Source organism: Nomascus leucogenys, chromosome 3 (assembly GCF_006542625.1).
Source record: "Nomascus leucogenys isolate Asia chromosome 3, Asia_NLE_v1, whole genome shotgun sequence".
NCBI lineage: Eukaryota > Metazoa > Chordata > Mammalia > Primates > Hylobatidae > Nomascus > Nomascus leucogenys.
The window spans coordinates 32,581,701-32,606,948 of NC_044383.1; the positions used below are offsets into that span (position 1 = coordinate 32,581,701).

Below are 25,248 nucleotides of genomic sequence, written 5' to 3' on the forward strand. Positions count from 1 at the left end.
GCGTGCCTCAGGCCTGGACCCAGTCCTCACACCTCCCATCTTAGTGTGGAATCTGGAGAACAGGCCAGGGCCAAGGCCAGGATGGAACTTATCTTCCCCCAGAGGACACTCTTTGGAACAGGGTACTCAGTGAGGTGCCCCCTTCCTATCTGGCCAAGAGGGAACTTGCCAGGAATCAGGGATTCCTGAGGTCAGTACTCGGTGGAGAGAGAGACAGCCATGGTGAGACTTGCAGAAGCCAGAGGGAGACTGAGATTGGACCCCTCTCTCCACAATTTCCAGGCAAGGCCAACCCAGGGGACAAGGCAGGCCTCCCTGAAAGCCCACCCTCTCCCTCCCTGGTTCATGGCAGAGCCTCCCCAGTCCCCAGGATCATGCCTGCACACTTTAACCTAGACGTGCTACCTTCAAAGCCCCACAGCTCTGTCGTGATCAGGGTGGGCCTGCATGGGACACCCCGTTTCTCTCTCGGATGCAGTAGCACTGCACTGGGCATCAGAGGGCATAGGACTGAGCATAAGCTCAGGTTGGCTTCTAACTGACTGAGGGATTTTGGACAAGTCACCTCCCTACTCTGAGCTTCAATTTGGCCGCCTGTAAAACATGAGAGTTGAACTTCATTTCGAATCATGGGAATCTGGGTTTGAGCTGGGGAGTGTGGGGTTGGCCATGGGTGTTCTTCTTGGTGAACAGAGCAAGGAGCAGAGTAGAGACCCCTAGGAGATATTACTGGTCAAGAAGAGAGGATGTATGTGTATTTGCTATGAGTGTATTCATGATCATATATAGTATGTGACGTGTACATATATATGTGGAAGCATAAATACACGCGTAAGGCTGTGTGTGTGTGTTTGTGTGTGTGTGTGTGTGTGTTTATAGCAGCAGCTAATTGATCCCTCCCTCCCAGTTGCTGTGGGGGAAGGGGCCGAGAAGGCAGTCACTCATTAGGAGGCAGCTAATGGGCCCAAATGGCCTTGTCAGCAAAGGCTGAGCTCAGATGAGCTTCCTCCCGAAGGGGGGAAGGAAAGAGATGTGAAATAGAAAAAGGAGGGGAGAAGAGAGCAAAGAAGGCAGGCAGAGGCCTCAGAAAGAATAAGGCTTTCCCAGGAGAAACTACAAGGATTGCAGTGTCCTCACTTTGTCCCCGTTAATAAATATTCCTCCTGCTAAGAGAAAAAGTTCCTGCTTTTTCTGACCCAAGGAAGTAGAGGGCAGACAACTGTCAAGGGAAGAAAGGCAGACACATGTGTATTCCCATGCCCACAGGCACAGGTGTGCTAGCTGCACGCACATGGCCACACTGAGACACAAGCACATGGGCTATGTCAATGTGCAGTCTCAACACTTGTCATGCACGTGCTTACCCAGAGACACCCCACACACACACCAGCCTGAGCACACGGAAGTGTGGGCATGTGCCCGGCACAGGAAGGTGTATGCGCATTCACCCAGGGGTGCTGGCTCTGTGTTGGTGCAAGGGAGACAAAAAAGAGGAGGACACAGTCCCTGTTCCCCAGCTGACATTTTATTTTATTTTATTTTATTTTATTTTATTTTATTTTATACTTATTTTGTTTTATTTTTGAGATGGAGTTTCGCTCTTGTTGCCCAGGCTGGAGTGCAATGGCATGATCTCGGCTCACTGCAACCTCCACTTCCTGGGTTCAAGTGATTCTCCTGCCTCAGTCTCTCGAGTAGCTGGGACTACAGGCACGCGCCACCACACCCATCTAATTTTTTTGTATTTTTAGTAGAGACGGATTTTCACCATATTGGCTAGGCTGGTCTCGAACTCCTGGCCTCAGGTGATCTGCCCACTTCGGCCTCCCAAAGTGCTGGGATTACAGGCATGAGCCACCACGCCTGGCCCTCCAACTGACATTGTAGTTAGGAAGAGGTTGCTTGTTAAGGAAACAGATCATTTATATGATGACGCAGTGTGTACTGGAAAGATGTTTTGTACACCAGGGGCAAGGGTAGATGGCCCCCCAGGATCCCTGGGGGCCACCTGCTATTCTCTTTGCAGGGAGCCATTTTCATATCTCCAGTCAGCTGAGCACTGTGAGGGGTCGCCTCCCATCACTCCCACTCTGCCGCACCCTTCCTTCACCTCACCTGATGCCCACTGTTGTTTCACACCCTCTTGCTTTTAAATTATGAAAACACTAATGGTGTGCTTTGATATTAGTAAATCAGACTCATAGTCCAGATACCCACAGTGGCGGGGAGGCCCTCCAAACTTCACGAAAGGGTTGTTTCTATCTCACACTATTCACAACGTAGATTGGAGAGGAAATTAAGAGTTGACTCTAAAAATGTTAAGATAAAATGTGGGTTAAAATTAAATAATTTCAGGCTAGAGACAGCAATTTAAAATAAGAGAGTAACTACAAAAGCCAGAAAGGAAAATATTGACAAAATATTTACATCTAAATTTGAAACTGCTGTATAATAGAAGACGGTAAAGGACATTGAAAACAAGCAACTAAAATACGACAAGTAAGCTGGGCATTGTGGCATGCCTATAGTCCCAGCTACTCAGGAGGGTGACATGGGAGGATTGCTTGAGCCCAGGAGGTCAAGGCTGCAATGAACCATGATCATGCCACTGTACTCCAGCCTGGGCAAGAGGAGGAGACACCATCTCTAAAGAAAAAGAAATTAAATTAAAATAAAATTGTGTGTGTGTGTGTGCGTGTGTGTGTGTGTGTGTGTGTGTGTGTGTTTGGTCTGTCACCCAGGCTGGAGGGCAGTGGCAAGATCATAGCTCACTGCAGCCTCGAACTCCAGGGCTCAAGTGATCCTCCCACCTCAGTCTCCTGAGTGGCTGGGACTACAGGCACACATGCCACCATGCTTGGCTAAATTGTTTATTTTATATTTTGTAAAGATGGGAGTCTTGCATGTTGCCCAGGCTGGTCTCAAACTCCTGGCCTCAAGCAATCCTCCTTCCTCGGCCTCCCAAACTACTAGGATTACAAGCATGAGCCACTGCACTCAGCCAAAATACAACACATATTAATAACTAGAATTAAGAATTTCCAACACATTAATAAGAAAAATATTTTTGAAACCCCAGTTTTTAAAATAGGCAACTGGGCATGGTGGCTAACCCCTGAAATCCCAGCACTTTGGGAGGCTGAGGCAGGTGGATCACCTGAGGTCAGGAGTTCAAGACCAGCCTGGCCAACATGGCGAAACCCTGTCTCTACTAAAAATACAAAAGTTAGCCAGGTGTGGTGGCAGGCACCTTTAACCCAAGCTACTTGGGAGGCTGAGGCAGGAGAAGCTCTTGAACTTGGGAGGCGGAGGTTGCAGTGAGCCCGGATGGCCCACTGCATTCCAGCATGCATGACAGAGCGAGACTTTGTCTCCAAAGATAAAAATAAAAATAAAATGGGCAAAGTATACGAACAGGTGATTTATAGAAAAAAAATGCAATGTCCAATGAACTTAGGAAAATATGTTCAACATGAGAGAAATGCAATCATAATTTGAAAACCACAAATTAAAATAGACATAAGATTTGTTTTAGCTTCATCCATTAGATTAGCAAAAATTCAACCTACTGACAGTATCCAGCATGGGAGAGAGTGTGTATGTAAGTTGGTCTTCTCATCCTCTCTTAGAAGTGCCCTGAATTGGTTCAGTCTTCTTGATAGGTATTTTGGCAGTTTCTATTAAAATTAACAATACCCATCTTCATTTGACCAACTCTGTTTCTAGATATCCATTATCCTAACAAAATAGTCATGTCTGCCCACAGAACCACATACCAGAGAGTTCACTAAGCAAATTTACAACAATGAAAAATCAGAAGCAACCTAACAGTCCACCGGTGGGAATGTGTGAATAAACAGTGGCACCCCTATCTATGGAATACTTAACATGAAGCAATTAAAAATAATGAGGTAGACCTCCATGTTCTGATATGGGAAAATGTGCATGCCATATTTTCATTCCAAGCCATATATATATTTTTTTCTGTTTGTTTGTTTGTTTGTTTTTGTTTTTTGAGATGGAGTCTAGCTCTGTTGCCCAGGCTGGAGCGCAGTGGCACAATCTCAGCTCATTGCAACCTCCACCTCCCAGGTTCAAGTGATTCTCCTGCCTCAGCCCCCCAAGTAGCTAGGATTACAGGCGCCCGCTACCATACCCAGCTAATTTTTGTATTTTTAGTAGAGACGGCGTTTCACTGTGTTGGCCAGGCTGATCTCAAACCCTGGACCTCGTGATCCCCCTGCATCAGCCTCCCAAAGTGCTGGGATTACAAGCGTGAGCCACCACTCACTGGAAAAGCAAATTGCAGAAAAACAAAAATATTCAGGTACAAAGGTAAAAACCCACCAAAAAAATCGTATGTTTCTTTTTGTACATAGGTAGGTAAATTTGTAGGTAAATGCATAGGAAATGATCTAGAAGGATACACAGTGAATTAACCTTCACTAACAGCAGTGACCTCTGCAGATGATTCTGGAATTGGAAGGAGTATTTCACCTGTATTTCTTACAACAAGAATACATTTTTAGTTTACTTTTGAAATTTAAAATAAATTTAAATAAATGTGGTTCATTTGAATAAATGAATTAACAAAAGTTTCAGCAGTGAGACTTGACATACACAAACACGAGGCACTAAGATTTTTATTCATTGCGTAAAGAAAGAGGCCCCTTTTTGGCAGCAATTCTGCTTTAGCCAATGTCACAAGGAACTGCCTTCCATTCCACCCCTGGAATGTTAAAATTGGGGGCTGTCTAGACTGTTAGAAGGCTAGAGACCTTCAGTTTACACAGGTAAGGAAAAATGGCCAGGGCCCAAGTCATAGCTTCAGAAAGATCACAAAAGGCCCATGGAAGGCGGAGAGTGGCAAGGTGACTGTATTCTTGTTTGACTTGCAATTTGTCATCTTAGGGACAAGTCCAGGCCCAGGGGCTCATGGCTGTACTCACAGCACCTGGATTCGGTCCTAGTAATTCATGATAAATATTGAGTGACTGCTGGCACTAACAGTCACTTACATCAGGCAGCTCTTTGCAGTTGATACAATCCTGCCTTGCACATTTCCTCGTTTGTTCCTCATAACCTCTGAGAGGTAGCTTCTGCTGCCAACCCCATGTCACAGATGAGGAAACTGAAGTTCAGAGAGGTCAGACTTGGCCACGTTCACTCAGATAACAAGAGGCAGAGCAAGACTCAACTGCAGTCCTTTTGACCTCCGATCCCTAACTCCACTGTAACAAAATCCCCCTGGGGTTACCATCTGCTCCCTCCCTCAGCTTTCTGGGTATGAGCCTTAGCCCTGGCCTGACATTTTCTCTGGGAAGAATCCAGTGAGGCTGATCCTGGGCAGAGGACTTAACTGAGCCTTGGTTGGTGATGAGGACTATGACAGGCAGTGCGGTTCAGTGGTGAAGATGCAGCAGGCTCCAGTCCCAATTCCTAGCTGAGTGACCTTGGGCAAGTTATTTAACATCTTTGCCTATTTCTTCATCTGTAAAATAAGAATAGGAGAACCTGGCCAGGCATGGTGGCTCATGCCTGTAATCCCAGCACTTTGGGAAGCTGGGGCAAGTGGATCATTTGAGGTCAGTAGTTTGAGATCATCCTGGCCAACATAGCAAAACCCCATCTCTACTAAAAATACAAAAATTAGCCGGGCGGTAGCGGAGTATGCCTGTAATCCCAGCTTCTTTTATTTATTTATTTTTTTTTTGAGACGGAGTCTCGCTCTTTCACCCAGGCTGGAGTGCAATGGCGCGATCTCGGCTCACTGCAAACTCCGCCTCCCGGGTTCACGCCATTCTCCTGCCTCAGCCTCTCCAAGTAACTGGGACTACAGGTGCCCGCCACCACGCCCGGCTAATTTTTTGTATTTTTAGTAGAGACGGGGTTTCACCGTGGTCTCGATCTCCTGACCTCGTGATCCGCCCGCCTCGGCCTCCCAAAGTGCTGGGATTACAAGCGTGAGCCACTGCGCCCGGCCAGTGTAATCCCAGCTTCTCAGGAGGCTGAGCAGGAGAATGGCTTGAGTCTGGGAGGCGGAGGTTGTGGGTGAGCCGAGATCGCACCACTGCACTCCAGCCTCGGCAACAGAATGAGACTCTGTCTCAAAAAAAAAAAAAAAAAAAAAAAAGAAAAAGAAAAAAGAAAAGAAAAATAGAAGAATCTAGAATCTATCTCTTGGAGATGTGAACATACACTGAGATAATACATATAAAGTCCTTAGTTTGGTGCCCAACATACTATTAGCTCTCACCAGATGCTCAAGATGATGGCAATTGATTACAGAATGGCCCTCCTAGCCTAGTGAGTGTGACTTGAATCTCAGTCTTACTGCACACTTGCACCATAGAAAGAGCTATACCAGAGAGGGATGTGACAGAGCAGCCTGGGAACTGCAAAGCAGTTACTGGGTTAGGGGATGCTGAGCCAACATTTAGCTGCCAAAAGGGAGAAATAAGGTCCCCAAACAGGAGAACAGGCCAAGTGTCCTTGGAGTGGGTAGACAGAGCTCAATGTGGGGAGGGGGCTGTGGTCAAGGGCAGGATGGGACTGGTGTGCCAAGCAGAGATGTCAGGAGAAATGGCCTGGGGGAGGTCTTCAGGGGGCACCTAGGGTTCACAAGGAGAGTCACCAGAAGGAATCCAAGAGCAAGAGTGCCATATGGATGCAGATTTCTCTTCATCTGGGCTTCCTTCTCTGGAAGGGAGCCAGAGAGGAAAAAAATGGAGAGCCAAGGTATTCAGAAGACCGAATCCCCAAAGCAGCCTCTAAGCCTTGGCAACTGCTGACAGGGAGCCTCCAGAATCACTCAAAGTCAAGGAGAGGGGCTCTCCAAGGCACCAGTTCCATAACGCATTTCAGGCAGCTTCCTGTAGCCTCTCTCCCACCCTGGTCCCACAAGAAGCTAAGCCAAACAATGATCAGATCACAGAGTCAGTAGATGTGGAAGGAAGCTTCAGAGCCAGCCAAGATGGGCACGCCTCTTCACCAGTTGCCAAGTCAGGAGCCAGCTGAGGGGTTACTCTGGAGCCTCCCTCATCTTCCCCCTCAGCCTCCACCCAACTGATCACTGAGTCTTCCACAAGACTACTAACTTCTCTCCTCCTGCTCCCACCTCATTAGCCCAGGCTACCACCTTTCACCTGGAATGTGGCAACAGCCTCCTGACTGATGTCTGATCCTCTGATGCATGATCCATCATCTCCCACATGGCCACAATAACATATCTTTCTAAAATATGTATCTGAACAAGCTTTCCCTCTGTTTAAAACCCTCTGGTGGCTCCTCATTGCCATGGGATCGAGTTTGAGCTCCTTGTCACAGTTTATAAGGTCCCTGCCTTCTTCTCTGGTCTTGTCTCATTATTCACCATCTCTTAATTTATGATCCGATTGGCCAGAACTTCTATAACTCCTCGGGCTCTCACCCCAGAACTAGTCAACCGGAATCTGCATTTTAACAAGATCCCCTGGTGATTTGGATGCGCATTAAAGTTTGAGAAACACAGCTCTAGGCTAGTAGCTCCAAAATTCCCTAATAATTAGAATCATCTGTGATATTTATTAAAAATGCAAATTACAGGGCCCTATCTTAGACTCACCAAATGAGAATTTCCAGGGGAAGGAGCCTGGGAAGCTGTGTATTTAACTCAATACACTGCTTCAATACTTGAAGCGTGCCAAGTGATTCTTCTCAGCAAGGATGATTGGGAAATATTAACAGTGGTTCTCAAGCTTGGCTGCACATTAGAATCACCTGGGAGAGCTTTAAACCTATATTTATTTTATTTTGTCACTTTATTTTCTTTTTTAGAGACTATCTGGAGTGCAGTGACGTGATTATAGCTAACGGTAGCCTCGAACTCTTGGGCTCAAGTAATCTCCTGCCTCAGCCTCCCAAGTAGCTAGGACTGCTGGTGTGCACCACCACGCCCAACTATTTTTTTTTTCTTTTTTAGGTAGAGAGGCGGTATCGCCATGTTGCCCAGGGTGGTCTCGAACTCCTGGCCTCAAGTAGTCCTCTGCCTTGGCCTCCCAAAGTGTTGGGATTACAGGCATGACCCACCATTCCCTGCCTAAACCTATAATAATGCCTGAGTACCAACCCAGAGATTCTGGTCTGGGGGCAGCCTCAGCATCAGGATCTTTCAAGTCTTCCCTGGGTGATTCCTGTCTGATGTGCAGCCACCGTTGAGAACCACTGTGCTAAGTAGATGATTTCCAAATGTAGGTGCATGGACTAGGTGCCCCAGAATCATTTGAGAAGCTCAGGGGAGGCTGGGAATGGAAGTGAAACAGGGCTGAAGACCCTGGGATCTTAGTGGGGAATGGCCTTCAGACGGTCAGAAGGGGAACCTGAAGTGAGAGCCTCCTACTGGGGGGACCTTCACCTCCCCGGAGGGAAGAGGCAGCAGAAGCCACAGCATGCTGGGCTGGGGTGAGATGGAGGAGAATCCCCTCAGATCCAGAGGAAAATAATGATTGCTGATGGGCTGGTGCCGGTGGGGCAGGGCAGCCTTGGATCAAACATGTGAAGCTGGAGTAGACAGGTGTGGCACCACACCTGCTCACTCTCACCATCCCTAACCAGTCCTCCTGAGCCTGGACCTCTGGCCACATAGCCTGCGGCTCTGGGACACCACCCACCCCAGCTTGGCACTTGGCTGGGGCCTGAGCATGTTGTGGGGGTGCAAGTGGGGGAGGGAGGCAGAGGATGGAGATTGCTTATTGACCTTCCCAGGGACCTACATTTGACAGATGACAAAGTGCTCCACCCACACCTGCACCTCATCCTCTTGATTACCCTGTGAGACAGTTTCCTCCCCATTTGCAGGTAGCGACATGTAGACTCAGAGAAGTCACGTGCTCAAAGCCACAGAGCTGGTCAACAGCAGAGCAGACGTTGGCCGCTGGAGTTCTGGGATTTTTCCTCTAAGAGACAGCAACTGCCTTTCCCACGCATGTTTGTGCGCTCACACAATCATACACTTGTAAGCAGTCACACCCCACGTGGTCACACTAGTGCACTGCTCTGTCATACTCATTCTTTGAAAGACCCACATGTTCACACTCTCATACTCAGCCTGGCGCCCACCTCACGGGCACACACCCACACACAGCCACAGACGAGCACACTCCCAATCTCCAGTGTGCACACTCACAAAGACACAAATGTGCCCATACTCGCCCTAATGAGCCCCCGGTGGCCCTCCCTCCTTCCAGAGCTCACACGCCCTGCCCCTTCCTCACTGTGTGTGTGCATGTGCATGGCGGGGATGGGAAGCAGCTGTCTGGTTCCAATAGTCCACCTCCCATCCCTCCACCTGCCACATTGTGGCTCCAGCCCCAGGGCAGAGGCTGCCTGTGTTTGGGCAGCAGCCAGGGTTGAATGAGTAAGAGGAACCAGAACAGAGATCAGAATAGAAACCCCACCCTCATCCAGACCCTCCTCGAGAGCTCAGAGAACCAAAGCCCCCCCAGCTCACATCCTGCAGCAGAGCCAGGGCTGAGCTCTGAGAAAGTTTGCCCTCAGCCGTGTGGACAGGAAGCTGACACATGACCAGGTTCATTTGGGACCGAGACGGCCTCCCTGGATCTCCAGCAGGACTCTGGGGCCCCCTAAGTGGCCCAAGGGTCTCTTCAACCCTGAGTACTAAAGAGAGAGAGCTCCCCGACAGAAGCCATGACCCTGAGCTTTCAAGGGGCTGATGGAGCCAACACAAAGTAAACCCTGCTCTCTATAGCACATCCGAAGCCTGGAGCAAAAACCTTGGGCTCAGAAGTCAGAACTAATTGGGTTTGAATCCAGTTCCGCCACTTGCTAGTGGTGCAGCTTTGGAAAATTTACTTAACCTCTCAGCTCCCTTATCTATAAAGTGGGGCTGTTATATCCATCTGCCTTGTAGGACAGAGAGAAAGATCAAATCGCAAAAGCATCTGGCACATCACATGGAAAGTGTTCGATAAATAGGATATGCTGTTTGTTTTCCTTGCTATTATCATTATATATATATATAAATTAGAGACAAGGTCTCATTCTGATTTCCAGGCTGGAGTGCCATGGCACAATCATAGCTCACTGTAGCTTCAACCGCCTGGGCTCAAGTGATCCTCTCCCCTCAGCCTCCTAAAGTTCTGGGATTACAGGTGTGAGTCACCGCCCCTGGACCTATTGTCATTATTTTTATTTTATTTTATTTTTTGAGATGCAGTCTTGCTCTGTCACTCAGGCTAGAATGCAGTGGCACCATCTCAGCTTACTGCAACCTCTGCCTCTCTTCAGCCTCCCGAGTAGCTGGGATTACAGGTGCCTGCCACCATGCCTGGCTAATGTTTGTATTCTTAGTAGAGATGGGGTTTCACCATGTTGACCAAGCTGGTCTCTAACTCCTGGACTCAAGTGATCCACCCGCCTCGGCCTCCCAAAGTGCTGGGTTTATAGGTGTGAGGGCCTGGCCCTGTTATCATTGTGTCTGGCCCATCATTGTGCCTGGCCCCATCGTGCCTGGCCCTGTTATCATTATTATTAAAGGTGTTCCCAGATGTGATCATTGCAGAGATCAGCCAATGGGCAGATAAGCTGAGGTGGCCATTTGGGAAAAGCAGAAGGCAAGGGTAGGGGTAAAAGCAGGTACTGGGTGAGAATTCAGAGAGGGCACAGTGAGTAAGAGGGCTCCTTCCCACTAAGGAGAAGCGCAGCTGGAGGGGCTGCTGAGCATGGCCTCTGCTGGGTCTCCTGGTTCCTGCCACAGAGATCAGTGGCAGCTGGGGCCTCTCTCTAGTCATGGATGCCTGGCATTCCATCCTCTGAAGCTCCAGACGGAAATCAGAGCCCACTCATTACCAGGCACCATGTCCTGCTTCCCGCTGCTCCCTGAGACACCTCATTGTATTCTCCAGGGACTCCAGGGAGCCTGGAAAGTTTGAATTTTTCTCCCTTGTGGGCAATCAGACTGGGAAATGTGTTCTGCTAATTGACCTAGAAAGGGGAAACCAAAGCACAGCGTGTGCAAAGACCACACTCCAAGTCACAGGGACAATCCAACAGAGCTGGGTCCAGGATCCCTGACTTCTACTACCATCCTCAGACACTGACCACAAGGTCTGAGAGGGGATTTAAAAAGATCTCAATAGGCCGGCCTGGGTTGAGGAGTCAAGATCTTTGTCCTCTGGAGGTGAGGCCAGACTTAGCCAGCAGCTGGGGAGAAGCAAGGCTTTTACAAGACACGTCCCCACAAAAAAAAAAAAAAAAAGGCTTCTGTTAGATGAGACTGCAGGAAAGTTGGGAGATGGAGGGAGAGGTACTAAGACCAAGACACTGTCCCCTCTGTGGGCTGAGCCTACCTGAGGAGGCCAGTTACCCACCAGCCCCTGCTCCCCAGGGCCCTATCACTAGGAGCAGCTCTCATCACCTCCAAGCCCAAGCAGGCCCCCCTTTATCAGGCCCCCTGGCACCAGCCTGTCTGAGCCTCCACCACCTCTGACACCCAGGACATTTGTTTTGGTATCTGTGGTGGCTGTGGTCAGAGTATAATTGAAGTTGAAACACCCACTTGGACCCCCTGAAGGATAAACAAGCGGGGCTGGGGCAGCCTTGGAACAGATGTGAAGACAGACATGAAGACAGCAGGTCCAGGAAGCCAGGCAAGCTGGCTGGGAAGGGCCAGAGGGCTGGCGGGAAGGGAAGGGGACCAGGCAGGAGGACAGTGAGGAGGCCAATGGTGTGCCCACTTCCAGGGCGGTGGTGGCAGGGAAGTCGATACTCGGAGGCCAACTAGAAAAACCCCACAACTCACCCATCCTGGTCTGGGGCTGCCCTCAGGAAGCTTCAGGTCTAACGAGGGCATGAGCCTGGCTCTAAGGAAGTGTCTCGTACAGAGGTTCTCAGGCTTTAGGAAGCTTGGTAACAATTCAGTTATCTGGATCCCTTCCCCACAGTTTCCAGCTCAGTAGGTCTGAAGTAGGCATAGGACTCGCACTTGGGGAAACACTGGTCTTCATTGATGGGAATGTCTTGACCTTCAGGAGATAGAGCCCTGCCTGGGGTTGGGAGTTCCCATCACAACCCAGAGGACCTGTTGGGGTCCGGGAGGGACGCTCCAGAATCCCAGCGGATATCTCCAGAGAGCTTAGCGGTGGGATTTACAGCAAGGACACCTAGGCAAGAACTGCCAAGGAGACACAGAGTTCCAGATGTTTTCCCAGGACTCCCATCTAGGCAGCTGGGGCAAAAGGAGGCCTTCAGAGCCTTGTTCTGCCAGCTTTGGCCTCTAGGCTCAAGGTATTTAAAGGACTGGAGCCCCACATCTTTGCTGGAAAGCAGCTCACTGGCTGGGTGACAAGGCAGTACTCTGCATCCTCTACACCATCCCAGTTCAGGCTCCGCCCTGCCTCAGTAGGTGATGTAAGGTGTGTGGGGAGGGGGTGTGGAGGGGTGAGGGGCTTGGAGACGTCAGGTTAGAGGGGCCCTCTGGCAAGCCCAGTGTTGCAGCCACAAGTCGCCTGAATCTTAGGACCCATTTGTGTCTCTGAGCAGCTCTCCACTCTACATACAGGAGTGGGAGGAGACAGTGGGCCTGTGCAGGGACAGGTGTTCTTGATGGACTGGGTCTAAGCAACTCACAGTGCTGAATGTGTGCAGTGAGACAGATCCTGAGGGTGGGGCTTGCTGGCCCCCAGCTGACCACAGTACACAGTAGCTCCTGTCTTGGCTGCCTCTGAGAGTGCCCCAGCCAAGAGAGAGGGGTTGGGATGCAATGGATCAGAGCCTGGGAAGGACAGCCTGAAAGGCAGGCTGCAGAGATGTTGGGCCAGGGCCAGGGAAGTCCATCTGGCGGCACCCACACCCTCTGCGGTCCCACTTGCCCACATACATCTGGGCCCCAATTTCCTCTCCTGAGACCATCCCATTTGAGGATGTCACCATGAGTGGTTTGATGTGTGAAGTGGGCCCTGTACTTTGGTCCCCCTGAGGCTAAGGGCTCTCCCTGTCAGCAAGACCCCCTCTCCACCCACTCCCCATCACCCTCCGCTGGCGGATTCCCACCTTTCCAAAGGCATTTCCTTACCCAAATGCAGCCTCCCACCTCCCTGAGCTGCTGTCCTGGGTATCAGGGCTGCCATCTGGTGGCCATTGCCGTAACTACTGCCACCACCTTTTCATGAGGCTGAGGCCATCTCAGAGGTGTGGCCAGAGAGCACACAGACCCCAGGGTAGGACAGGGAGCTGGGAGAGACAGGTCTTCTGCTCCCATAGACACGCCCACATCCTGCTTCCGGTGATGGGGAACTCCCAAGAGTTGGCCTTGATTGGCGGGAGAGTCTCTCAGGCAGTGAGCAGAAACTTCCAGGTAAAGGCTGGAAGGCTTTACTCTCCCGGAGACTTAGGAAGCCCTGGGGCCACCCAGCAGCCTCCCCCGCCCCATTCTGCCCTGTCTCTCCTGTCCAGAGCTGGAGAGGCGAGTCCACAGCCCTGTTTCCTGGAGCTGAAGAGCTCCTATATGTGCTCCTGGGGGGACAGATATTCTTGCATGGGGGTCCCCCACTCCCTGTCATCCCCTCAATCCCATGCCTGTGGCTCCATGCCTTGACCCACCAGTGAACACAGCTAGGTGGACCCGGAGGTCTGAGGATCCACCTTGGAGATAGGAGGATGGAAGCCCTCATTACAGGATTCCTTCGCAGCCCAGCCATAGTGAATAATTTATGTACAAGGCGGAGAAGACAATAAATCAGCTGCAGTGATTAACATGAGCTATTCTACGTGTGGAAAAGATCTATGGCAGGAGGCTGCCAGGTTGCTGGTGATTAATGCCGCTGTTTGCACTAGCTTCTGGGCCTTTATATTCAATTATGGGCCTGGAGTGTGTGTGGGGTCCTGGGATGGCATGGGGGACACTGGGGGCCCAGGAAGGGAAGGCTTGATGCCTAGGACCAAGAGTGTGGTGATGACAGGTGGCAGCCTGGCCCATGGGCACCTTTACTGATGAGCAGGTGAAGTTAGTGGGATGGAGCAGTGGCTGTTTCTGTAATGGGAGTCACTTTATCCCTGGGGTCACTTCTAAATACTAGTCAAGGAGGTGCCTTGGTAAGTGGGCACAGGTGGAAGGAGGCATCCTTGGGAAAACCTGACTCTTCCAGAGTCAAGGGCTGGGTTTCTGAATCCCCTGCCTGCCCTGTGCTGCCATGGCCATGCTGCTAGGAGTGCAGGAACATCAGCCAGCCAGCCTGGGGTGGGCTGGGGGTGAGGTCAATGCTGGAAAAATTCCCCCATTGGCAACAGAGCCAGGGAGCCGGGGCCTGTCTCCACACTCTAGGGAGGGATGGCGGCAGGAGGGCGGGCTGGAGAAGAAGGCTCCAGGGTCTCTCCTCCCAGCTGACCCAGGAAGCCCGGGGAAGCCTCCTCCCTGGATTCCCACACTTGGGCCCCTTGTCCTCAGCCAGCTCCAGCTGGCCGCCATCAATGCAGGGGCTCCAAAGACTAGTGGCGGCTTCGGGGTTAAGCGATTTCCCCCTGCCCAGCACCACCCCCCACCCCCCACCAACTCTGGCTCCTGTCAGCTCCTTTCTTGTCTTCCTCCTCCTCCTTCTCTTTGGTGAACTCTGTGCAGTGTGGCTCTGCCTCCCCACAGAACCCCAGGGCTGTCACGAGGCACAGGGTTGGTGTGGGGGAGGTGGGCTGACAGCTGGGCTCAGGGACCCTCTAGGCCAGGCTGGACTGAGGGGTGTGGAGGAACCACCCCCACCTCTCTGCATCCTGGCTGGGAGCCGGCTCTGTCATTCTACCCACAGACCAGTGCTTCGGAATTCCAGTCCATGGTGGGAGGAGATGCTGAAGGAAAGGCAGAAGGGAAGCTCATTGCCCTGGCCAGGGTGGGAGAGGGCACAGGAGGGGGCTGGCAGGGGCAGGCCAGAGTTTCTGGCTAAAGAGGGAAATCGCTGGTTCATTTCCCCCACCTCCCTTGCACACCTCAAGGCTTCTCAGGGAGCAGTTCTAAGTCCAATGGTGTGTGTCTGTGTGTGTGAGCCTGTGTATGAGAGTCCATATGTGTCTCTGGAGATTGTCTGGCCCATGGCTGTGTGTGTCTGCATGTCTGAGTACTGCTGGGTCTCGTGAGCGCCTGTGTGGGTGGGTGGGTGAACACACAGGCTTGAAGCTGACCCCCTCCCCAGGGCCCAGCTTACAGCCCTGTCTAGCCAGCCTTCCCCCACAGCAGTCTTCCTCAGCCCCTAATCCCCTGTTTGCCTGGCTCATCCCTAGACTCTTTGGGACTCCATTAATGAGCCCCGGCCACCCGAAGACGAGCCCCGGCCACCCGAAGACATGCCCCGAATTAACTCCACTGATGACCCTGACATGGACACCTGTAATTAGGCCAGCAGCAGCTGAGGCAGAGAAGCCCCAGGGGCTCCATGGGGTGAGGGCAAGGCTGGGCTGGGACAGGGAGCCTAATGCTCAGGAATGCTCTAAAAGCTGGTCCTGGCTCCAGGGCCCGCCACCCGGCTCACATCTAATACCGCCCAAAGCCTCCCAGACAGGGCTCCATGGGGATTACCTGTGGAGGGGCCCTGGAGGTGGGCAGGGCAGCTCAGCAGGCCTACCATGCCAGCTCTGGGCTGGGGCGGCCTTCAGAAGAGTGCTGCCCTCTTGGCCTTAGAGCCCAGCAGCCTGGCCACAAGGTCCTCAACAGCCCAGAACCTGGGCCCACGATGGCAGCTACCCAGGGAAGAGCCAAGTGCAGGCCGACTGGCCCATCTCCCTCCCTGCGGCCAGAGGGCCGGCCCCTCCCCTCCCCTAACTTGTTTTGTTTGCACAGCGTGTCCCAGTAGCTCCATCGCATTAACCCCTGACCCTGACTGAAACTCTCCCTCCCTTCTGACAACCGGGTTTACCCAGTGGCTTTCTCAGGCTTAAAGGGGAGGGCTGGCTCCTGTCCCTCCTGTCCTACCCCTCCCAGGGGAAGCTGTGCTCCCTGTCCTGTGTGCTCTCCTTGGGACTCCTCCATCTCCAGAGCTGCCCAGGAGCTGAGAGCAACTGAGGTGGCTGAGCTGAGCACCTGGGAGGCAGCCCCTCTGCTGGTTTGACACTGCGGGTAGACGGTGCAATCATCTTCATGTGCAGTCTGGCAATATCTATCAAAAATGTTCAATAAACATGTCAGTTGACCCAACAATTCCACTTCGAGGAATTTGTCTATATATGTCCTGCACTTGTCCTCAGAGAAATATATCAAGGTATTTTTGCAGTACTGTAAGAGCTAAAGACTAGAAACAGTCTAGGTTTCCATCTGGGGCACAAGCAACATGATTCAAACTTAGCCATATGATGGAATATCATACAGCCATCCAAGAAAACAATGTGGGCTGGGCGCAGTGGCTCACACCTGTAATCCCAGCACTTGGGAGCCTGAGGCAGAAGGCTTGCTTGAGCCTGGGAGTTTGACACCATCCTGGGCAACATAGGGAGACCCCCATCTCTACAAAAAATGTAAAAGTGAGCTGGTTTTGATGGTACACACGTGTGGTCCCATCTACTCGGGAGGCTAAGGTGGGAGGATTGCCTGAGCCCTGGAATTTGAGACTGCTGTAAGCCATAGCCATGCCACTGCACTCCACCCTAGGTGACAGAGTGACACCCTGTTTCCAAAAAAGAAAAGAAAAAGAAAAAAAAGAAAGAAAACTATGTGTTTCTGCATGTACACATATATAAATATATCCCCAAAACTCAGGAAAAATAACAACCACATCGATGACAGAGGGATGAGAGGGTCACTCTGTGCTTCCGTATATACAAGAAGGCTTCATCAAGCATTCTTGTATTATTACAAAACAAACAAGAGCTCACAAAAAGAATAACAGCACAACAGTCACTCACCCAGCTGACTCCCACTACATAGCTCTGGAACCCTCCTAACCATGCTGTTTTTATCCTCATGTTACAGAAGGTGAAACCGAGGCTGAGAGAGGTTATGCAACATCCCCAGTCATTCAGCACACACAAACCAAGCCATGCCCTAAAACTCAGAGATTGTCCATGCCATCTCTCCTTGAAGATGACATTTCTTCCATGTTCTGAGCCTCTTCAAGGGTGTGGGCATTGGGGCTGAAGTTAATGATTTTCCCCCTGGACTTCTATGAACAGCACAGAGTAAGCCCTTTCCCTTCCTGTCCACCTCACTACCTCCAATCCCCAGAGGAGCTGCCCAGGAGCCCAGCTAGGGGTGGGTGGCTCCAGAAGCCAGTGCAGCTCCTGGCCTTGGCATGGTTGCCAGCTTCCCCGTCACCTGCTCCTGCCAGTGAGAGCCCACTACCCGTTGCCCGCAAACACCCCCCTCCTTGCCACAGAGCATCCCCTTAATTACACTTAATGGCAAAGACCATAAGAGCTTTATTAACTTTATTATGGACCCAATTAGCAGTTAATGCCCCATGACTACTGTCCCCCCCAGTATCCCATTAAACAAAATGAAGCAGCCTTCCCTGCTTCCCAGCCGGGTGGAGGCTGAGGGGACAGGGAAATCCATCTTCCTGGGCCTGATTCTGCCCCCTCAGGCCCATTGGACACCAGCTCAGGCCCCGGAGCTTCCCGGGGACTAGGGCTGGGTGCTCGGAAGACAAAGATTAATCGGCAAGTATTTTGGTGCCAGCCATTGAGCCCGCTCACCCACACACACATCCACACACATGCACACATGCGCACACGCAGACACACACACTGACATATACACAAAGCCTGGCTGATGTCCAAATAGCCCCTGTCTCAAATCAAGGATGTGGAGATACACATCCCTCAAACGCAACCCTATCCAGCACACCAGCGTTCTCCAGCCTCATCCGAGCAATCTTCAGAGCTGGGGTGCTCATGTTGGGGGCCTCTCCCTGGACTTGTCACAGTGAGAGATCACAGAGCTTGGAGGCGAGAAGACTGAGGGTAAGAAGACTGAGGGCGAGGAAGGAGAGCCTCTTCCCTGAAGCCCACACCCTCACCACACCCCAGGCACTTCCCTGCTCTGGCTGATTGTTTCAAATATTTATTCAGCACCACTATGTGCCAGACACAGAGCTAGGCCCCCTCTGCCATCTCACTTGGGCATCACAAAAACCCAAGGAAGTAGGTGTGATTTCTCCCAATTTACAGACACAGAAACTGAGGCACGGAAGGATGAACAGGTTTAGAAACAGGTGTTCTACGTGATTTGCCTGAAAAGATCTCTCCTCTCTTTTTCCCCAGCAACCCACCTTGCCCCATCCTAAGGCAGAGGAGGCAGAGATCACAGACAGCATTCTCTCCATTACCTACAGACGGAGAACTAAAGCACAGAGAAGGCATGAGGGACAATTGTGGTGATCATGAAAAGACAGCCCTTGGGATCTGAATCTACATCCACCTTGATGGGTTGAGAGGACTAGAAACCAGAGAACACCCCCATGTCTAAGGCCGCAAGAGGCCCCTGATGCAGGATCTTGCAGGAGTGAGAAGGCTCCATGGAACTGGATGAGGCGGGAGCAGAGAGGAGCCACAATACGTTAACTGTCCCAGTCACCCCACCGATCAAAATCTTAAGACTTGAGGATTCTGGTTCCTTGTGCTAGGGGTCTCCATCCCCACTCAAGCACAAGAACCATCTCAAGATGGGACAGGAGGGGGCACACGCCAAACCTCCAGGGACTTGGGTCCCTCCATCGGCTTTATTCTCAGATAAGGAAGAAACATTATGACTGACAGGGCAGAATCGGTGGCTGCCCTGAGCAAGGGGGCGGGAGCCCAGGAAAGGAGACCCTTGAACCTTTGCTTGGAAACAGGCTCTTTGTTCCTGCTCCCCCTCCCCAGGGCTGCGTCATCCTGGAAGCAACCACTTGAAATGGGTCCTAGGGAGCCTGGGAGAGGGGCTGGCCTAGCTCCAGCCTCCAGCTCTTGGCGCCTCAGACAGGCCCATGTCCCCAGTCCCCCTCCAGCCTAGCCCCAGCTAGGGTCAGGAGGTGACAGGGAGAGCTTTTCCTCTAGGCCCTTCTAAGTCAGGATCCACTCCTACCCCAACACACACCCAGCATGGCACCCCTCCAATTGCTCCATCCCTGGGGAAGGCGGGGGCATGGGCAAGTCAGCACTCTCTCCTTTCCCAAGAGGCCATGGGGCCTGGGGAGGGGGCAGAGCCTACTCCCTAGGGTTACTTGAGGGCAGAGCACTGGGGAGCCTCTCCGAGTGGGGTCCCCACTCTTCCCTTTGCCCTGGATGAGTGTTCTCTGACACCAGGTCCCCCGCCCCACCCTCTGAACAAACAGAAGCATCACCCTCCCCACCCTTCTCAAACCCAGAAGGATCTGGTGCCCAGGTCCCCTCAGCTGGAGAAATCCAGAATCCGCCTACGGAGAACAATGAGGAACCTTGGTGGAGGCAGGGGTCAGAGGGGACAGTGAGATTTGAGGGCCTTGGGGGAAAGTTAGCCTATGCTGAGCTGAGGCTCTGGCTAGGGGCCCAGTATTGGCTTTGCTGTTTCCTGGCTGTGAGAGCTTGAGTGAGTCTTCCCACCTCTTTGAACCTCAGGTTTTCATTTGTAAAATGGGTCTGAACACAGAACTTGCTTCGTAGGGCTCTTTGCGAACATTAAAGTAGTAATGTATAGAAAACCTTTAGCCAGTCTCTGGCACGAGTCACTGTTACAGCATTGCTGTCTGCAGCGATGGGGTGGTCCCTGATTGGTAATAATGACAATGATAATAGGGAATACTGTGAGGGCATCACAGGAGCCATAGCCCCTTCCACGAACCCTGTGCCTGGTTCTCACTGAGCATGGAAGAAAGGACTCACAGTTCACATCAGCCCTCCAAAGCCCCCACTACCAGCAGCTCACCCTGGCATAACGATTTCAGAGGACTGACGAGGCCCTGGCTCACTCCCAGCAGACCCTAAAGGTGCCCCAGCACATCTTCTTACCTATTTACCTCTCTCTCCCTCTCTTGTCCTTTCCCTTCCTTTCCCTGGAGCAAGGAGGGAAAAAGAGATATCAGAATTTGAAGGATGTGAAAATTAGCCAGAGCTGAGAGAGGTGTCAACTTCAAGGCGGCGGCCCCGTCCCCACCCCTTCTCTACTCAAAGGGTGGTGTTTCCACAAGTCTCTGCAGGGAGACCCCCATCCCCTAGGTGTGGACTGACACTGGCAGGTGGGAAGAGAGAGAAGGAGGAGAGAAGGCTGCCCAGGAAGAACAGCAGCCCCAGCCCAGGAGCCTGTGCCCAGGATGGGACCTCCACCCAAGCCACACAGAGCTCAGGTTTGTGGCTGAGGCAAAATAGCCCGGAGGAGGGGATCCACCTCACCTTCCTGATTCCAGCTTCCCTGGCCACAGCTGAACGTGTTGGGGCCAAACTGGCTGACTTAGGGACAATTCTTTTTCCAAGAGGTGAGAGGGATCTAGGACACTGTCCTTTATCCCAGAGTACCTTTCCAGCCCCACCTCTGGCCTGTCTGAAGGTCTTTTTGGAATTCCTACCTCGATTTCCCCACCTGTCTAAGAGCGCCATGAGCTGGTCCGTGCTCTACCTTCTGGGAGTGGTCAGACGGAGCAGTGGGCGGGAGCTCCAGGAGAGGAAGCCCTGCCGCAGGAGCCCGTCCCCTCATCCTGTCTCTGTCATCGTTAACAGCCGTAATTATTATTATTTGGAGAGACAGACCAGAGGTGGTCAGGGACATGGCTGGGGTGAATGAAATGAAAAAGTCCTGGGTATGTGCCGTCTCGCCAGGTTAATACTCCTGCCTGTCGGCCTGACAGCTGCAAGATTGATTACCCAGGCCTCCCGCTCTTTATAACTCGATCAGTTGAATTAATCTCTGGCTGTCGGCCCATCTGATGCCTGAATCACAAATTTAATTTGGAGGTGCACAGCTCCTCCCCCATTCCGTCTCCCCCTTCTTCCCAGCTTCCCCCCAGCTTCCCCCCTTCCTCCCCAGCTCATCCCGTCTTCCTCCTTCTTTTTCCTTTCCCGTTTCCTTCTCTCTCCTGCTCCACAGTTTCCTGTTCCTCTCGCTCTTCCTTTTCTCTGCAGCCTTTCAAGGCCCTCAAGGGGACAGTGGGTGGAGAGGAAGGAGGGAGAGGGGGAGTGGGTTGCCCTGAGTCAGCAGCCCCCTACCCAGACCAGGAGAGGGGTCATGTGCCCCCACCCACTGGGTGAGGTGCCCACCCCAGCATGCTCCACCCCAAACAGAGAAAGAGGCTTGGCTGACACTAAGTAAGACATATTAATGTACTAAAGACTTAATGAAGTTGGGGCGGGGGGGTGAGGGGTGGAAAGTGCTTGCTTTATTAGTTTATGGCCGATTAATGGGGACGCCATTACTGTGATGGAGATGGATTGCTGCTGTCAGCAGCCTGGGCCGGGGCGGCCGCCGCTCCTTTCCTCGGGTGGTGGGTGCCCCAAACAGAGTCAGAGAGAACTTCATTAGAAGCATCTACAGGATCCCATTTGGGAAGGTCCCAAGGCCAAATTGGAAGGGTGGCAGCAGGGACTCAGCTCTAGGCTTTGGAGGGGAATTCCAAGGGGTCAGGGGCTGGGAGTTGACATCAGTTGGGATGGGGCAGTGGGGCTGTGCGGTGGTCTGGCTCTGGACCTGCACATGCCAGGGGTTCCATAGTCACCTGGGGAAAAGGAGGGAGGAAGATAACTATAGAATAACCAGTGCCCACTTGACCTGCCTGAGACCCTTCAGGATGAAGGGAGTGGAGAACAAGAGAAGCGGGCCCCGTTCTTCTGCCCTTCCTTATTGGGAGCAGTGCACAAAGACCTGGGCTCACCAGCCCAGAGGAATGGGCAACGCACCAAGCAGCAAGGCTGCCTCTAACACTAGAATCCCCAGCTCCAGGGCCAGGGACTTCCCATACTCTCTAAGTAGATAGAGGTGAAAACCACATTGCCTCAGTTACCTCCGACCACTGCCCCCAGGCAGCCAATGGGAAGCAATGACAAGGAAGGCGAGGAGTGGACTTCGGGGAGAACGGACCTGCCAGACACCACCCAGCTCTGGGCTTTCTCCTTCGGGACTGGAGGTCCTGACACTGGGCAAGCTAACCCAGACACACCCCATCCCTTCATGTCTCCTTCCGGGACCCTGTTTGCTATGAAGAGGGAGAGTAAGTGCTGGACCCAACACAGCTCTGCTTCAAGGGTCTGCTTTCTGTTTGGAAATCTCTAGATTCCTCCAGACCTCAGGGTCTTCTATCAGCTGCTGTCTCTCAGGCATATATGACATTTTGGCATGGCCATTTTGATGCAGAAACATTAAACTTTCAGGATTTTAAAAAATCAAGTTACGTGGCCAGGCATGGTGGCTCACGCCTGTAATCCCAGCATGTTGGGGGGCCAAGGCAGGAAGATCACTTGAGGTCAGGAGTTCGAGACCAGCCTGGCCAACATGGTGAAACCCTGTCTCTACCAAAAACAAACAAAAAAAATTAGCTGAGTGTGGTGGGTGGGTGCCTGTAATCCTAGCTACTCGGGAAGCTGAGGCATGAGAATTGCTTCAATTAGGGAGATGGAGGTTGCAGTGGGCCAAGATTGCACAACTGCACTCCAGCCTGGGCAACAAAGTGAGACTCCCTCTCAAAAAACAAAAAAATCAAGTGATGTTCAAAATAGACAGTGCCAGCCCCTCCCTAGCCCCTACTCTGTCCTGAGGCCCTCCCAACCCAAACCCCATTTTGAGAGGCATCAGGGATGAAGATGGATTCCATATGGGCTCAGAACTACAGCCTGTTGACCAAAGTACATAGTACCACAAACACATTTTGATGCAAGTTAGGCAAAACAATAGTGGCAAAATGATAGAGCCAAAATTCCCTGTTTGGCCTCTTTGCCCGTTCCTCACCGTGCATGTAATTCTGGCTAGGTGTGTGTGCCCCACTTACAATGAGTTACTGTACATCCAAGCACCAGTCCATGAGTCATGGCTAGCACATGGTATCATGTGTCTGCATGCCCTACAAGGGCCTGTATCTGTGTATGCTTGGGTGTCCGTCTGCATCACAGTGCAGGCATTCCCTGCTGGGCACCATGATCGCCACTCTGTGCCTGCTCAGGCCAAGGACCAACCATCGGTTTAGGGGTCATCAACCAGGCACACCCCCCAGAGTAAGAGCTACCTGCTCAGACTAACTGGGAAATAAATACCCTGTTTCTGAGAGTAATTTAATTATTGGCTCCTCTGGACTAGTGGGTAATTAAATTCCGTAGCTCCCAAAGTAATTAATTGCTATGCAAATAGTAATGCCCTCTGCTTTGGAGAGAAGGATCCCGGCCTGAGTTTGCCCTGCAATTAGAAGCTAATAATTACCCTGTCAGTTCCCAGCTTTTGCCGGGTAATTACCTGCTGAAGCCCCACTGGTCACTGAGGGCTATTCCCATCAACTGCCACAGTAGCTCTGGCTCTGGTGGCCCCAAAAAGCCAGAGCAGGGGACCCCCAAGAGTGCTGGTTAATCCTGAGGTTCTCCCCATCCTACACCATGTCCACAAGCCCCAGGAGTTCCATAGAGACACACTTACTTCTGACCACGGGAAACTCAGGATGGGATCTCCTTAGCCTCCCTTTGCTAAGGAAGAGGTGCCCCAGCTTCTCAATGGGTAGAATCCTGTCAGATAGGTTCACCCAGGCTGGAGTGCAGTGGCTCGATCTCGGCTCACTGCAACCTCCACCTCCCAGGTTCAAGCAATTCTCCTGCCTCAGCCTTCCAAGTAGCTGAGATTACAGATGTGCACCACCACACCTGGTTAATTTTTCTGGTTTTAGTAGATACAAGGTTTTGCCATGTTGATCAGGCTGGTCTCAAACTCCTGGCCTCATGTGATCTGCCCTACTCGGCCTCCCAAAAAAAAGCAGGCATTTTGCAGCTTCCACACACCTTCTCCCAGGTATTCAATAAACACTAATCTAGGTCCTGATGTAAAGGGGCTTTGAGGATGTAATCAAAATCCCTAATCAGTTGGCTTTAAATGAGGAAGGTTATCCTCCATGGGCCTGACCTAGTCAGATGAGCCTGTAAAGGGTCAGGGCTCTCCCTGATGAAGGATGCTCCAAACAGCAGCTGGGTGTAGAATTGTTCTCCCTTTGCTAGGTTCTCCCATCCCAACTGCCTGTGGACAGCAGCTTTGCTAGTGCCCAGGGGGTTCCAGCTTGTTCCTGATCTTTCCTTCCTGACTGCTTGCGCTACAGATATCAGATTTACTTAGCCAACCCACACAATTTCATCAACCAGTTCCTTGAAATAAAATTTGGTATGTATTTAATAAAATTTATTTTATTATTTTTAGAGGCAGGGTCTTGCTCTGTCACCCAGGCTGGAGTGCAGTGGTGCAATCACAGCTTACTGCAGCCTCAAACTCTCAGGCTTAAGCAATCCTCCCACCTCAGCCTCTTGAGTAGCTGAGAGGTGCACACCACTGCAGCAAGGTAATTTTTATTTTTTATTTTTTGGTAGAGATGGGATCTTGCTATGTTGTCCAGGATAGTCTCAAACTCCTGGCTGCAAGCAGTTCTCCCACCTCTGCCTCACAAAGCACTGGGAATACAGGCAGGAGCTAACATGTTTGGCTCCCCCAAATTGTTTTTAATGAGCCGGGTGTGGTGACACATGTCTGAAGTCCTAACTACCTGGGAGGCTGAGATGGGAGGATCACTTGAGCCCAGAAGCTCGAGGCTGCAGTGAGCTATGATTACACCACTGCACTCCAGCCTGGGTGACAGAGCAAGATTCTCTGTCTAAAAAACAAAACAGGACGGGCATGGTGGCTCACGCGTGTAGTTCCAGCACTTTGGGAGGCTGAGGCAGGCAGATAGCTTGAGTTCAAGAGTTCGAGACCAGCCTGGCCAACATGGTGAAACCGTGTCTCTCCTAAAAATACAAAAATTAGCCAGGTGTGGTGGCGCATGCCTGTAGTCCCAGCTACTTGCAAGGCTCAGGCAGGAGAATCACTTGAACCCAGGAGGCAGAGGTTGCAATGAGCCGAGATCACGCCACTGCACTCCAGCCTGGATGACAGAGGGAGACTCCATCTCAATAAAATAAATAAAATAAAATAAAATAAATAAAATAAAATAAAATAAAGTGGCTCACCAAAGATTCCCTAGCTAGTAAGTGGGAAAACAAGGTTTCTAGCCAGGCTCCCAATTATATTATAACTGCCCATTCAGCGTCAGAACCTGGCTCCAGGTCCCAAATTCAAGGTAGGTTATACCTGTGCCCAGTGAAAAGGTGCTTATG

The 25,248-nt window shown here is 51.6% G+C and overlaps 2 long non-coding RNA genes across 3 annotated transcripts in view; both read left to right on the top strand.

Moving 5' to 3' along the window:
• LOC105739498 overlaps positions 1-19,634 on the top strand; it is a 42,656-nt gene extending 23,022 nt beyond the window's left edge. For both annotated transcript variants that reach the window (XR_001115419.2, XR_001115418.2), the window contains exon 3: positions 18,232-19,634. This is a non-coding gene — a long non-coding RNA (uncharacterized LOC105739498). The remainder of the gene's footprint in view (positions 1-18,231) is intronic.
• Positions 453-16,577, top strand: LOC115832321. The gene is made up of 3 exons (XR_004027730.1): positions 453-1,140; positions 1,953-1,954; positions 16,567-16,577. It is a non-coding gene; the product is annotated as an uncharacterized LOC115832321 (long non-coding RNA).
• Positions 19,635-25,248: the final 5,614 nt, after the last annotated feature.